Source organism: Silene latifolia, chromosome 9, assembly GCF_048544455.1.
Source record: "Silene latifolia isolate original U9 population chromosome 9, ASM4854445v1, whole genome shotgun sequence".
Classification (NCBI taxonomy): Eukaryota; Viridiplantae; Streptophyta; class Magnoliopsida; order Caryophyllales; family Caryophyllaceae; genus Silene; species Silene latifolia.
The window spans coordinates 206,235,932-206,248,312 of NC_133534.1; positions in this window are offsets into that span (position 1 = coordinate 206,235,932).

Consider the following 12,381-nt stretch of genomic DNA (forward strand, 5'->3'; position numbering starts at 1 on the left):
GATCCATGAGATCATTCGGCGACGTCATGCGGTCATGTGTTAGAGCTTTGGGATGCAAGTTAGCAACGGTTTTATCTTTGTGCAGCCCCATTCTCCGGAGGATATCCTCAGACAGGTCCGGTCCAAAGTGGTCTGCGAAGGAAACAAAGCAAGAGTTAAGTAGAAGAAATAAATCGAAGTTTGAGAAACAGGAACATTGAGAGTGGTGATGGGCCTCACACCGACCCCACTCACCCTGTGCTAGGGCCGGTATGAGGCCGACATGGCAGAGCGGCTCATCCTGGAGGATGATCTGCGTTGGGGGAATCTATCTTTTCGGCACCCCACTCTTGTCCGCCTCAAAGAGCCTCATCGCCAGCTTCTCATCCTCCTTAAGAGGGACCTTGCTGGCATCCATCTTGAGCTTTTTCCGGGTGACCCATCTGTCGTGCTCCGCCTTAGTCTCACACCGCAAATTAACTTGGTGCTGAAAGGAGCGGGGCAGCGGATAGTCATCCGGCACCTTAACATACACCCACCGATCTTTCCAGTCCTTGCAAGAAGTAAGTTTGTCAACAGAGACATAACCCTGCTCCGTTTGCACACTCGTACCATCCGACGCGCCGAGAGATTGATGGCGGAGATGATGAAGCCGGCGGAATAAATTCACCGTTGGGGCCTCTCCCTTGAAGAGACAAAGCCGGACAAAGCCGGCTATGGTCCTCATAGCCAACGGGTGCGATTGGGCAACAAGAACATTCATGGCCCTAATGATGGCCATAACGTACTCATTCAGCGGGAACCGGAGCCCGTACTCCAAGTGCCGCATGTATACGCCGGTGTAGCCCGGTGGAGGGCAACAGACGGCCTGACCCTCCTCAGGGATAACAATTTTGTATCCCCTACCAAAGGAAAAATGGCCCTCGAAAAATTTCTCGCCGGAACAGCTGGCGAACTTATGGGTCCAAGCACGGTCAAGGCGGACCTTACAGGCGTCGCCGTGATCCATAACGTACTGCCTCCCCTCATTAGGACGAGCCCTTTCAGCATCATCACCAAAATCGTCTGCGTCATCATCGACATCATCGTCGTCCTCCCATTCCTCCAAAATTTGAGGATCAACTTCAGGAGAAGGAGACCTAGGGCCCCCAGACCTTATCGGGATGGCGTCTGGTTTCTCCTCCTCATCAAGACGCGACGGGGAACCCCGGCGCAGAAGTGCTAGTCCCGCGTCGGCGAAAGACATGATAGCAATGATTACTTAACAAAATAAGAAGTGAGGAAATTTGTTCGTTTACCTTGAAGAAAAACACTCGCCGAGTAACAACTCTGAAAATTAGAAGACAAAGAAGCCCTTGAAAGTTTAGAGAGAAGAAAATTTTGGAGAGAATGAAATTGGTGGCCAATTTCACGGAATAACTGCCCTATTTATAGGGAAAAGCCCATGAAGAAGGACCAATCAGAGAACAGCCCATGAAGCGCCCGGCCAATCAAAGAAAACACGTGACACGTGTCGGACATGCAACCATGGAAAGTCAATCGTCGCAACAGTCAAACGTCAATCAATGCAACAGTGATCAAGCGTCTTCAACACGCCCCTTCATATCTCTGCCTATTCATCTTCCTCAACAAATTCCTAGGTATCTGTTCTCCGCCGGCCACGTGATCAACCATGCTAGGGAGCACCGGCCTGGGGGCAATCAAAAACAACCGGCACTCTCAACCCTGGTCTCGGCCAGCGTCACTTTCTCTTCCACATCGGATGCCCTTTACACATCCATGCGGAGGGGGGATATATATGGTACGGCCTAATAAGAACCAGGCCGAGATAGAAGAAGCCGATACAGAAAAAGTTTCAGAAATTACTTTCGCAGAATATACGCTCGGATACATCCGGAGCCCATACCACGGCATAGACTACGCTGGGGGCAAATTGATGGGGCATATTCCGCACGTGACCGACCAAGTCAACATATTGAGCAAGGTCAAGGATATCCACAAAAAAGTCAACGACTTAGATAGTCTAGCCGATGTAACCCATCGGCTGTCACTGGGGTCTCGGCTTTGGCAACCGGCCAGTACCGACACATATCCGCGTACTCATATCCAAGACCTTCTACCGGCCGCCCGCCATGGGTCCATCGGCCGAGGGTAGAACGGTCTTTCCACCTGCTAGCCACTTGGCCACTACGTGACAAAAGGTGAAAGCCTATAAATACTCCTCAACCTTCATTGAGGAAAGGATCCATAAATTAACCTAAGAATCACTATTCATCTGGTAATATCTTCCTTATCTCTCTACAATACATCCTTAGCCAAGTAATAGCAACTTATCCCTCTAAGTTTCTCGACTTGAGCGTCGGAGTGAGTACGCTTGGCACAAAGCCAAGCCCTCGCCTCGTTCATTGTTGCGGGAGAGGCCGAGAGGAACGATAGAGACGAGGGATCCAACTCAAGACATCATTCTACAAGCCACGGGTGGTAACAATACTTGCTCGGAATTACACTCGAACAATTGGCGCCGTCTGTGGGGAAAAGACACTAGAAGCTAGTCACATTCATTCCCAAACAAAAATACACACACAAAAAACCCACCCAAAAGCCAAGAAGATGTCGAAACAACAAGAGGCATTCGTGACCGACGAAACCGAATTCTACCAAGATGATACCGTCCACAAATGAGTTGTGCAATCCTCCGCCGGTCAAGTGATTCAACCGAGTACGGGATGCCAATAATACCGACACTCCGTCGCACGACCGACCAGTCACCATCATGGGGCATGTGGTTGACGCAAAGAAATCGAAGATGCTCCTGGACCTAATTGGGAGTACGCCGGCTCACACTTGTCACGCCGACAAGAGCGGCGGAAACCGTCCGAGACCAGGGGCCCAAAATGTGACCCCAAGAAACATAAACGGAGCATTAGGAGAAACGATCTGTCAAGACACCGGCGGAGCCCAAAGTGGTCGTGGTAGACCTAAGTCCTTCTCGCACTCGTGAGAAGACAGGCGTCGCCGCGGCACGAACGAGGCACACCGGGAGGAGTGAAAGAAGCCCAACTCGTCGAGTCGGAGTTGGAGAAGAAGCCCGACTCACCCGAGTCGGAGGAGAAGTCCTTCTCGCTACGAGGAGAGAAGCCGGACTAGGAATGCGAGGAGCCGATCGCCGCGTGTCGTTCGACATGTGGTCGGGGCACCCCTCGGCGCCTACGTCCTAGATACCCCGGTGCCGACTAAGCTGAAGTTACCACCTATAGCATACAAAGGGGAAGGAGACCCGACCGACCACGTCGAGGCTTACGAGTCTCACATGTCAGTATGGGAGCAACCCGATGAGGTTTGGTGCCGAATCTTCCCAACGACACTTTGCATGGGATGGCACGAGTTGGTACAAGGGGCTACCCGACGGATCGGTATCTTTTTACGCCGACCTAAAGGACGCATTCCTAGCCCAGTATTCCTGCAACAAGAGGAGGGCCGTGGAGACATCGGACCTCCTGACTATCAGACAGGAGGGAGGCGAGTCCCTCCGAAGTTATGTGAAGAGGTTCGACGCCAAGGTTCAACAAATTCGCGAGCTGAACAATGAATCGGCGACCTTTTCGCGGCGATGAAAGGCCTCCCAAGGGGAGACCTAAAAACGAGCTCATCAAAAGCGGCGGCCTAACCTTGGACGCCGCCATGAAATTGGCTGATCAAGCCATTAAAGTGGAGGACTATCACAAAACCTGGGTAGGACCTAGCGAGGCCAAACCCTCAGAAAAGAAGAGCGCGGGAGGACAACCCGGATGAAGGACGTCGTGACAATAATCGGTCACGGTGCAGTGAAAGACGCCGTGACAATAATAGGTCACGGTCGATAAATCTGCCAGAAACAGGACTCGACGGCGCGGGTGGAGTTCGGGATCGTACCACCAGAGGCGGTATAATGATAAAACCCCCCTCGTCGTATCGGCCGCCGAGGTCTTCGCCTGAGCAAAAACGAGGGCCAGAAGTGGGAAAGGCCCCCAAGCCGAAGGGAGACGGTGACACGAGCCAAGATCGTGAGTACCACGGCCACACCCGGTCACCTTATCGACAACTGCCGCATCGAAGAATGCCATTGAAGAACGATCCGGAAGGGGAGCCTCGGCATACGTTGCCAAAGGCCAAAAGACGACGCCGGCGGTTCGGATAAGAAATCCGTCTTCGAACGGATAGGAGTGATCCATGTTGTCATCTGGGGCAACGAGAACGGAGGGTCCGCTCATGGGCACAAACGGCACCTGAACGAGCTATATCAGGCCATCAACTTTGTGCCCAACACAACGATCCCCGCTTCCAACATCCCCGATATGACTATTGGAAGGAAGGACTACGAAGGAGTCATCGCTCCTCACAAATGACCCACTTGTAGTCAATTTGGACATATCCAACCACCTGGTCAAGAGGTGCCCGATTGACACGGCGCCTACACGAACATCATGTTCGGGAGTGCTTCCTCGGCCTCGGTCCGAGAGTCAAGGACTTAAGCCCTGCACCAATCCACTATACGACTTCTCCTGGGCCGGCCTGGTACCACCAATCAATCGGTCGCCTATGATGTTCGGCGAAGGGAATGCGGCTAAGAATGTCCTAGCCGAGTTCGTGGTCATTGACGGCTCGTCCGCCTACAACGTTCTCATAGGCCGAGTCACTCGAGCGAGGCCGACGCAGTGATGTCCATCCGGCCCTAACACCGATGTATGTCTCGGACCGGGGAAGCGCATAAGCTCGTCTCTCCAAGGACGAGAAGGACGAGGTGGTCAACGTCCGTGATAGCTGCCGGAGGATGCAACATGCAATCCTCAAAGTGGCAAAGAAGTCGAGAAAGGAAAAAGTTCATCCTTACAACGGAGGGCGGCCTCATGGATGCAACTAGCGGTGGCCGATCGGAAGGTGTGCCTTTGATGAGCCATTAGGACGCCGGGTAATCTCGGAAAAACTTTGTATAGCGGCGGAGGTGTCCAAGATAGTTGTGGGCACCCCAACGCATGTTTATACCTAATGAAAAATCGTCCAAGTCTTCCATCAAAGTGTCCATTTTTTCCCCATCACCATTAACGGAAGAAGACGCCACTCACACTCACACCGACAAGAGCGGTAGTCTCCATAAAGAAGCCGGCGCCGTCGCAGTCACCCCAAGTAGTAGACGCCACGGCAGTCACCCCAAGAGGTTTGACGCCGTCGCAGCCACTCCAAGTGGTAGACGCCACGGCGATCATTAACAGAAGAAGACGCCACTCACACTCACACCGACAAGAGCGGTAGTCTCCATAAAGAAGCCGGCGCCGTCGCAGTCACCCCAAGTAGTAGACGCCACGGCGATCACCCCAAGAGGTTTGACGCCGTCGCAGCACTCCAAGTGGTAGACGCCACGGCGATCCAATGCAGAAGAAGACGTCGGCTCACACTGTCACACCGACAAGAGCGGTAGTCTCCATAAAGAAGCAGGCGCCGTCGCAGTCACCCCAAGTAGTAGACGCCACGGCAGTCACCCCAAGAGGTTTGACGCCGTCGCAGTCACTCCAATTGGTAGACGCCACGGCAGTCATTAACAGGAAGAAGATGCCGGCTCACACTGTCACACCGACAAGAGCGGCAGTCTCTATCGGCAAGCAGACGCCGGCTCACACTGTCACGCCGATAAGAGCGGCAGTCTCTATCGGCAAGCAGACGCCGCCTCACACTATCACACCGACAAGAGCGGCAATCACCCTCAGGAAGCAGACACCACGACGGTCACGACCAGCGCAGGTGATACTCGCTGAAGCGATCAAAATGCCTTGGAAGCGTTACACAATTGAGATACGCACTCTAAACTGCCTCGGCCAAGCCGAGGCGGAAACAAAAGAGACGCTCAATTAATAACGTAAGAAGACAACTCGGACGAAGACGAGAAAAGACCTCGGCCAAGCCAGAGGCAAAGTAAGAACGCTAAGTACAGTTGAGACGCTCAACTATTAGCACAAGAAAAAGAAATGAGGAAAAGACCTCGGCCAAGCCGGAGGCAGAAGAAACGAACTCTTATTAAAAATGATTGACAAGTTACAAGCGAGGAGAATACGGGCGACGGCCGTCCCCATAGGGATAAGCCAAAACACAACCTACCAAAGTTGTACAAAATACAGGGAAAAGAAAAGAGAAAAGTTACAAATATGTCATTTGGAGCGCCAAAAGATGGCAGGGAGGAAGGGCTTAATAATTGGCTCCCGAACAGCTGATGCTATCCGAAACGCCGGGTGAGCCTGGTGACAACCGCCCGCCTCCCTATGCCTGTTGCTGCTTGCCATCAGCAGCAGTAGCAGCATCTTCTTCGATGGGCAACCCGGCAGTTTTCCTAGCAACCTCAGCTTCAGCAGCCTCAGCCTTAGCCTCGGCAGCCTCAGCTGCCCTTGCCCTCTCGGCTTCCTCCTTGGCCGCCTTAGCCTTCTCAGCAAGGGCTGCATTCTCCGCGGCCGCCTCTTCCTCTATCTTCACCCTCACCGCCTCCTTGACCTTCTCTGCCACGGCCTTCTCCTTAGCTTCGAGCTTGTCGTCAAACAGCTCGTCAAATTTGCCCCACGGAAAGGAACCATCAAGAGGGAAGAGCTCCCAATCACTTCCCTGGCGGCTTCTTCGGCGATCCCGGAATTCGGTGCACATGTTAGGGAGCATGACGGTTTGGAGCATCTTAATGTCCTCCTCCTTTTGTCTAATGATGGCCTCCTTGCTCCGAATCACCTTCCCCGGATCGATGCATGCCCCTAAATTCATTCCTCTGCTGAAATAAAGGTCGGCGTGCCTCTGAACAAGGTCACACTTCTCCAGCAGCTTTGCAACTTCGGCCGCAGCGGCCTCGGCCTTGGCTCTCTCAAGCAAGGACCTCCTTTTCGCGTCCTCCCCGAGTTTTCTCTCGGCCAAGAGCGCTTTCTCAAAGATCTCCCCTAAGCCTCGCTCATTGAGGAGATCCGGCCGCCTTCACGGCCACCTTCTTAGTGGCATTAAGCTCAAGGACGGACCGAGCCACGGCCTTCTCCTGCTCTATAATACGAGCACCGGTCAGCTCGTTCCATCTCGCCAGCTTCTCGATCAACCTCGCGCTTTCCGCTACAAGGTGGGAGGGGGAAGCCTTCTAGGATGAAGGGTCAGTGGTGACGTTTCGATCACCAGCCTGCAGCTGGGCGGGGGAAGCCTTCTGGGACAAAGAGTCAGTGGTGACGTTTCGATCACCGACTGCGGGAGGGAGAGGGAAGCCTTACGGGATGAAGAGTCAATGGTGACGTTATGATCACCACCTGCGCGTTTCTCCTCCACTTGCTTTGCTCAATAAGAGCGACGGTCGACAATGGCCGATCCGAAAAATTTAACGAAAGCATCGTATCAACATGCATAGACATGCCGGAGCCCGTCATCGCGCGCCTAATGAACCGGCTAAATCGAGCCACGGATAGATCGAGTACCATGCTTGGCCTTCTTGGCCGGAGGACGCGTTTCCTCGCCAGCAGCAGAAGCAACGACAGCGGTAGAGGCTGTCTCCTTTCTCTTACGGACAAGGGGAGACCCCTCCTCATCGGAGTCCTCCCCATTGGTGATATCAACGATCTCCACCGTTGCCTTCTGAACAGGGGGAATGGGAGGTGGAACTGATGTCGACGCCATCGCCGCCGAAGACTTTGTTTTTCGCGTATGGCGCGGCATGTTACTAACAACCTTCGCCTGGGCCTCCACCACATTCAAGCTTTTCAGCTGCTGATCCATGAGATCATTCGGCGACGTCATGCGGTCATGGGTTAGAGCTTTGGGATGCAAGTTAGCAACGGTTTTATCTTTGTTCAGCCCCATTCTCCGGAGGATATCCTCAGACAGGTCCGGTCCAAAGTGGTCTGCGAAGGAAACAAAGCAAGAGTTAAGTAGAAGAAATAAATCGAAGTTCGAGAAACAGGAACATTGAGAGTGGTGATGGGCCTCACACCGACCCCACTCACCCTGTGCTAGGGCCGGTATGAGGCCGACATGGCAGAGCGGCTCATCCTGAAGGATGATCTGCGTTGGGGGAATCTATCTTTTCGGCACCCCACTCTTGTCCGCCTCAAAGAGCCTCATCGCCAGCTTCTCATCCTCCTTAAGAGGGACCTTGATGGCATCCATCTTGAGCTTTTTCCGGGTGACCCATCTGTTGTGCTCCGCCTTAGTCTCACACCGCAAATTAACTTGGTCTTTGAAAGGAGCGGGCGGCGGATAGTCATCCGGCACCTTAACATACACCCACCGATCTTTCCAGTCCTTGCAAGAAGTAAGTTTGTCAACAGAGACATAACCCTGCTCCGTTTGCACACTGTACCATCCGACGCGGCCAGAGATTGATGGCCGGAGATGATGAAGCCGGCAGAATAAATTCACCGTTGGGGCCTCTCCCTTGAAGAGACAAAGCCAGACAAAGCCGACTATGGTCCTCATAGCCAACGGGTGCAGTTGGGCAACAGCAACGTTCATGGCCCTAATGATGGCCATAACGTACTCATTCAGCGGGAACCGGAGCCCGTACTCCAAGTGCCGCATGTATACGCCGGTGTAGCCTGGTGGAGGGCAACAGACGGCCTGACCCTCCTCAGGGATAACAATTTTGTATCCCCTACCAAAGGAAAAATGGCCCTCGAAAAATTTCTCGCCGGAATAGCTGGCGAACTTATGGGTCCAAGCACGGTCAAGGCGGACCTTACAGGCGTCGCCGTGATCCATAACGTACTGCCTCCCCTCATTAGGACGAGCCCTTTCAGCATCATCACCAAAATCGTCTGCGTCATCATCGACATCATCGTCGTCCTCCCATTCCTCCAAAATTTGAGGATCAACTTCAGGAGAAGGAGACCTAGGGCCCCCAGACCTTATCGGGATGGCGTCTGGTTTCTCCTCCTCATCAAGACGCGACGGGGAACCCCCCGGCGCAGAAGTGCTAGTCCCGGCGTCAGCAGAAGACATGATAGCAATGATTACTTAACAAAATAAGAAGTGAGGAAATTTGTTCGTTTACCTTGAAGAAAAAACACTCGTCGGAGTAACAACTCTGAAAATTAGAAGACAAAGAAGACCTTGAAAGTTTAGAGAGAAGAAAATTTTGGAGAGAATTAAATTGGTGGCCAATTTCACGGAATAACTGCCCTATTTATAGGGAAAAGCCCATGAAGAAGGACCAATCATAGAACAGCCCATGAAGCGCCAGCCAATCAGCAAACAGACACGTGTCAGACATGCAACCATGGAAAGTCAATCGTCGCAACAGTCAAACGTCAATCAATGCAACAGTGATCAAGCATCTTCAACACGCCCCTTCATATCTCTGCCTATTCATCTTCCTCAACAAATTCCAAGGTATCTGTTCTCCGCCGGCCACGTGATCAACCATGCTAGGGAGCACCGGCCTGGGGGCAATCAAAAACAACCGGCACTCTCAACCCTGGTCTCGGCCAGCGTCACTTTCTCTTCCACATCGGATGCCCTTTACACATCCATGCGGAGGGGGGATATATATGGTACGACCTAATAAGAACCAGGTCGAGATAGAAGAAGCCGATACAGAAAAAGTTTCAGAAATTACTTTCGCAGAATATACGCTCAGCATACATCGGAGCCCATACCACGGCATAGACTACGCTGGGGGCAAATTGATGGGGCATATTCTGCACCGCTGACCAAGTCAACATATTGAGCAAGGTCAAGGATATCCACAGAAAAGTCAACGACTTAGGCAGTCTAGCCGATGCAACCCATCGGCTGTCACACTGGGTCTCGGCACAGCAACCACCAGTAGGGACACATATCCGCGTACTCATATCCAAGACCCTCGGCCGGCCTGCCATGGGTCCATCGGCCGAGGGTAGAACGGTCTTTCCACCTGCTAGCCACTTGGCCACTTGGCCACTACGTGACAAAAGGTGAAAGCCTATAAATACTCCTCAACCTTCATTGAGGAAAGGATCCATAAATTAACCTAAGAATCACTATTCATCTGGTAATATCTTCCTTATCTCTCTACAATACATCCTTAGCCAAGTAATAGCAACTTATCCCTCTAAGTTTACTGACTTGAGCGTCGGAGTGAGTACGCTTGGCACAAAGCCAAGCCCTCAGTTCGTTCATTGTTGCAGGAGAGGCCGAGAGGAACGATAGAGACGAGGGATCCAACTCAAGACATCATTCTACAAGCCACGGGTGGTAACAATACTTGCTCTGGAATTACACTCGGAACAAAAAGAAATAAGGAAATAATGACAAGATAAATTAAAAACTCAAAATATAGCTGAATAGGTGATAATACGAATAATAGTCGATTAATATATACGCTAGGTCAAAAACAGGAATGAGTTCAGAAGCCGAAACTGACTAGGAGTAGGCGCAGCAGAAGGTGCGTCCTCTGGAAGAGGCGCAGCACTTCATGCGTCTGCTCTTGGGCGGGTTCTGACCGTGAAAGTCAGATTCGGTTGGTTGTTAGAGTTGATTAATTAGGAAAATGATTTGGTTTTATTTATGAAATCGTATTTAGAAAATAAACAAAATAAAATAAGTAAAATAAAAGGAAGAATATAAATAAAAGATAGAAAAGTAAAGAATTAGATTTAGAAAAAGACCGATTAATATTAATTATTAATGATGCTAAATTAAACCTAAAAGAAATAAAGTTTGAATCTTTGAAAATTATTTTAGAGAAATAAAGCTGAAAAGAATTGAATTTAAACCTTCTAATATTAATTGCTAGAGATTTAAAATCAAAAGATTTGATTAAACGAATTTATATAGTCAAATATTGAATTATTAGAGATCTAAAATCAATCTAATCAAATAAAAGATTAGGACTTTGGAAAATATTGGAAAAATAAAATAAAAGAAAAAAAACTGATCTTCCTCGGATTTGAAAAGATCCTCGGACCAAAAAAGGAGTTAGGCACGTAAACAAAGACGAAAAGAGAAGACGGTCAGCAGCTCAGGCAACCCCAGAAGAGGCGCAGCAGATGCTGCGATCCTTCTAAGAGGCGCATCGTTTGATGTGTTTTCTCTAGGCGTCAAACAGGTCTGATTGCTTAATCTCGGTTTTAAAGCTTAATTTTATTAAAGATTGAAAGGTGTTTTGGTACTAATATGATGTACAAACGTAAACAAAAGATACAAAAATAATGAAACAATATTAAATGGGTTTTACACCTTCAGACTTACATGTTAGCGTCGCGAGATTTAACTAAATCGATTTTTAGTGGTAACTCTACTCGATCTATGCAAATATGAAAGTGCCCTTGAAAAAGGATTTTAAAACAATTGATTAATTATGGTGTAGTGGTCTAATTGGTCGGTCATGCAAACGTGACTGGTACCCAGAATGATCTGGGCTTATGTGATAGCGTAGAGCAAGCACGTAGGCGTCGAAAAGCAAGTGCGCGGTCTTAGAATGCAAAGGGAGAAGAGAAGGGCGGACACTCGCATGAGAAATATGTGAGGAGAAGGCCTCTATTTATACTATTCACGAGGTAGAGGTTTAGGAAAGGGATATGGAAGAAAATAGGAAAGGAATAACCGACTTAGGTTGAAACACGGAAACTTGGATAAAAAGAAAGCCTTGAGAAAAGGCGCAGTATGTGTTGCGGCCTTTAGAAGAGGCACACCACCTGGTGTGTTTTCTCTCGGGTAGTTTCCTTCTGCGCAAGAAAGCGCGTTTGACAGCTTGTCGTATTTTAGGCATAACTTTCTCTACAAGACTCGTATTAAGGCCATTTCAGTGGCGTTAGAAATTTAAGAGAAATATCTATAACTTTCTGTGTAATAGGTTAGACCCAAAAAAGTCATTATCACCTCGTAAAATGGGCCTAAAAGTTGGGTTGTCATTTTAGCTAGATGAAATGCACATTTTGCAATGTAAACTTAAGTTTAGCCCAAAGAAGTGACATAGGACTCAAAATGAGATATAATCTTGACACATTAGGGAATCCTAACCTTAGGTGGGAAAGCACATTGCATTTTGACTCGGGATTGACGGTTTTAGGAAATGAAGACGGTTTTTAACCCGGACTCCAAATGTACTCTAATTACTGTCAAAACGACCGTAATGACACCTAGATGACAACCAAGGGGTAGACACAAGTGTATGAGTTACCTTTTATTAACCTATTTACAAAACGTCATAAAATCGCAACATATGCTAAACATGCGCCCAATCATCACTGGGTGATTGGCGTGATTGGCGGGAGGTGTAGAAACGAGGTGTCTACACATCATCGAAGTATCGTCTAATTCCTCGATCCTTGCTTGGTATGGGGTCAAACTATCACTTTTTATTTTCCACGACCAAACTACTTTATTGATCACGAGGGAGGAGTCTCCGTATACCAAAAGCTTCTTCACGCCTAAATCGAGCGC